Here is a 3,762-nt window from a genome sequence, read left to right as displayed (position 1 = left end):
TCTGTGGCTCTGCATGTGCCTGCCGCTGGGCTGGCCAAAGAGAGCTAGGGTGGGCTCAGGGGACAACATGGGACTTGCTCTTTCTCCTAGCAGAATTCAGAAAGAGCAGCCACTACCGATCAGGACTACACTTTGATCAAGAGGGCATCAAGCCCACTGTGGAAACTTTGAGAGGTTCACCCCAAGGCCAAGTCCTCTGTGTAGGAAGAGGATCCCCCTGGGGGTGAGGTCTCTGCTCAGTCTCCCACTCCTTCCCCACCTGCCCCCTGCCTCATTCTACCAGCCACTTATTCACATGCTGAGCACCTACCGAAAGCTGGGGCTATGCTTAGGCTAAGCACACACTGGAGAATCAGACACAATTCCTGCTGTTAGAGTTCACAGGAATGGAGTCGAGAGCACGCCACACCTACTGAGACAACTCCTGGGGGGAAGGTGGAGTCTTCACATGGGAGGTGGTCTCCCCAGGAAGGGAAGGGACAGGGGTATACTGGGCAGAGGCTGATGGAGGCGGGAGGCAGAGGTGCAGGGAAGCCCTTGGCTGCTGCAGCCCTTCCTCTCCAGCCTTGTCTGTGGTCTTCCTGAGGTCCTGGACACTGGGTCATGGTGTGCCTCTCCTCTTCCTTCCCCTCCCACCAGCCCTCAGGACACCTCTGCACCCACCTGCCCCCTGCCAGCTCCCTATCTCCCCAGGGGAGGAACTAGTGAAAAAAGGTCAGAGACATCCAAGAAGCAGGGCTTGGTTCCAGGGCCCTCCTCCTGCTCACTGGCTCTGTGACTCTGGGCAAGTCATGCTACTCCTTGGGCCTTGGTTTCCTCAGCATCAAGTGGGAGCACTCCTGCTAGGCTCACACGCTGAAATGGAGAGCCAGTGCGCTGCAGCCACAGGACAGCACTGGGTGAGCTGCAGAGGCTCCAGATCACTGTGGACCACCACCTGTTTGCATTCAGTGCCCCCAAAGGAGAAAGTCACCCCCCTTTTGTCTCTCATGCAATTCATAACTCAGGGTCCCTGGCAGCAACTAGGTCTTCCAATGGGGTGGGGAGGGAGGGCTTCTTGCAGCCATGCTGTGCCACCAGAAGAGTCTTGGCCCCAGCTTCCTAAGTCCTCGGGCCACTCCCATCCCAGGCAGCAGGATGGAATGGAGCATGGCCACAGCCCCTTCCACCTTCCCTCACTAAGGCTTGCTAGGATCAGCTCTTCCCTGGCACAGGGGCGCTTCACCCTGCCACCCTACATCCAGGGCTGGGCCAAGAGGCCTAAAGAGAGTAGGCAAAAGCCTGTCATCCAAGGGTCATCGTCCTGCTGCACCCCTCACCCACATATGCCTCAGAGATGCTATCTTGATTCCAGCCCCACCCCTCTCCTTTCTAGGTACCCCCCAAGAGGGAGCAAGGGAGAGCTCAGGCAAGGTTACCCTGTCCCAGACTATCAGAGGACCCTGAGGTGGAGTTAAAAGTCCCTAATTCCCAGGTCACAAAGGAATTCCAGAATGGGAGCCTGTTTGAGGCCACAGGTCTCAGCCAATGCTCAAGGGAGGCTCCTGGGGACACACAGTGCTCCTGGGGGAAGGGGAAGCTGCCTGGTCTGGACAGGCTGGAGGGCAGGAGGATAGGAGAGGAGGGGGAGTAGGACCAGCTTCCCTGGCTGAACCAAGAAAGGGTTATTTCTTGAAAGTGGATTTCTAAGAAAATTTGCTGATTGGTGGGGGCCTTGGCACCAACCAGGGTCCCTCTTGGTCCCTGGCAGTGCCTGTGTGCTCACTTGAGCTTGGCACTCAGCACCACACAGGGCTTTCCAGGAAAATAAGGATGGCATGGTGGGCAGGTCATCTCCACTCCTGACCCAGAACCTCCTCCCTCTGCATCCTGATGTGTGAGAATCCACCTGGGTTGCAAAGGGCCTCTCAGTCACCCGCCGTAAGCCCCTCCTCAGCTTGCTCAGCCCTGGAGCTGAGAGGCTCACCACCTCTCAGACACTGCTGTGAGAAACACCGGGAGGGGAAATGGACCTCCCATCAGCCTATCGCTGGTCAAGGCCACAGATTTATTGAGTTCTAATACTTGGAGTGAGGGTGGGTGAAGGACACAGAGGGGTTATGCAAGAGGCCGGGAACCTGGCTGTGGTCCTAACTCTGTCTTTAATCGGGCCTCAGTCTCCCCATCTGTGTCCTCAGAGGCTTGGTTCCTTACGCTCCAGGGCTGCTCTATCAGAGAAGGTGGGAAATGGGAGGGAAGGGAGAGGTAACAGGCAAAGCCCAGCCTGTGTGAAGGCGGGAGAGGTAGACTGCGGGACTCAGAGCAGGAGAGCCAGAGGAGAGACTACAGCCTGGGAGGGCCTGGAGCATCACTGCAGACAGAGGCCTAAAGTGGGGCATTAGATGCCAAACCAGACTGGACCTAGCAGGGGAAGGAGTGGCTGAGTGGGCAGGGGCAGGGCCTCTGATGAAAGCCAGTTTAGGGGACAGCTGGGACCCAGATCCCATTACTGTCCTGCTCTAGATGATCTTCTCCCTCTCCCCCAGCCCCAGATGCTCATAGCTGCCCGCCACCCAGTGCAGCAGCATCCTCAGCGTAGAGCCCTCCCCGTTGCCCTCACTCCACAAAATCCCACCTTGTTTGAAAAGCCACTTAGGCCTATGTCAAGGAAGCATCTCAGAACCACAGTGTGAGTGGTAGCACTGGCCTGACATTCTTCCTGGCTTTTAGGTGAGGCGCTTCTTAATGCATCAGAATGACTTTTAAGAGAGCATGTTAATACACTGCTTGGCCAGGGATGGGAGGTTGTGAGGAGATTTGCAGATTTCATGAAAACAAAGTTTGACTCTCGTTGGGAAGCCCAGGGCCCACTTACCCCTGCCCCATGTGCTGGAAGTCTCTGAGTCTCTCAACCCAATCCCATGACATCCACACTAGCATACAGGCCATGCCTCATGCCTATGATGCCCAACCCCCAGCTAAGGGAGGGTCCTGCTTGCCCTGCTGATTACAGACTGACTGAGGTAACAATGCCTGCCTCTCTAACCTGGGATGAGGGGCTACTTCCCAGCTCCCTCCAGGCATCTCTCCCCCTTTGTGGTCAAGACCAGAGACCACGGTGCCCTTGGCTATCCACTCAGAGCCTCTGAGGCCAGCTGGTCATGCGCAGGAGTGGGCTCCTCATTATGGCTGCCTCTGGGCACACACCACAGCCACAGCATATGTTGGAAATCGTTGCGCAGCTCTCTGCAAACCCCCTGGTATCCCCCAGATTGAGTCATGCAGGAGGAGCCCATGGGCAGACCTGGCCAGGGTGAATGAGAGGTGCTGCCCCCAACCAGCAGCCTCACTGAAGCCTGTGTGGATTCAGCTGTAGAGAGCAGCCAGAACCTGGGACTCAAGGGTACACATGACACATGCTACCTGGAATTTGCAGAACTTCCTGAAAATGAGAAGGTATTGAAAAAGCTTTAATGCTGAAACACAAACCATGGAAAGCAGGGGAAGCAGTTGTGGATTTTGGCACTCATATGCCCTGACTATAGGAAATCATTTCTTCTTTTTTCCCCTTTAATTTTTCAAAATCAAATGCAATCTGCTTTGAGCCCCTGGCTACCAAATGGGAAATTCAATGTGCTGAGTCATTTTACTCTCACCCTGGAGGCCTTAAAAGGCCCAGAACATCAGAGAGGAGCCCTGTGGTCTTCAGTCCCCTCTATCTCACATAGGCTTGCTGACTGAACCTCTGAGGGGAGGCATCTCCAACTCCCGCATAGCTTGGGC

The sequence above is a fragment of the Myotis yumanensis genome, unplaced genomic scaffold (genome assembly GCF_028538775.1).
Source record: "Myotis yumanensis isolate MYYU_CA2020_CCGP unplaced genomic scaffold, mMyoYum1.0.hap1 SCAF_1, whole genome shotgun sequence".
Lineage (NCBI taxonomy): Eukaryota > Metazoa > Chordata > Mammalia > Chiroptera > Vespertilionidae > Myotis > Myotis yumanensis.
Note: the sequence above shows the minus strand (reverse complement) of the source record.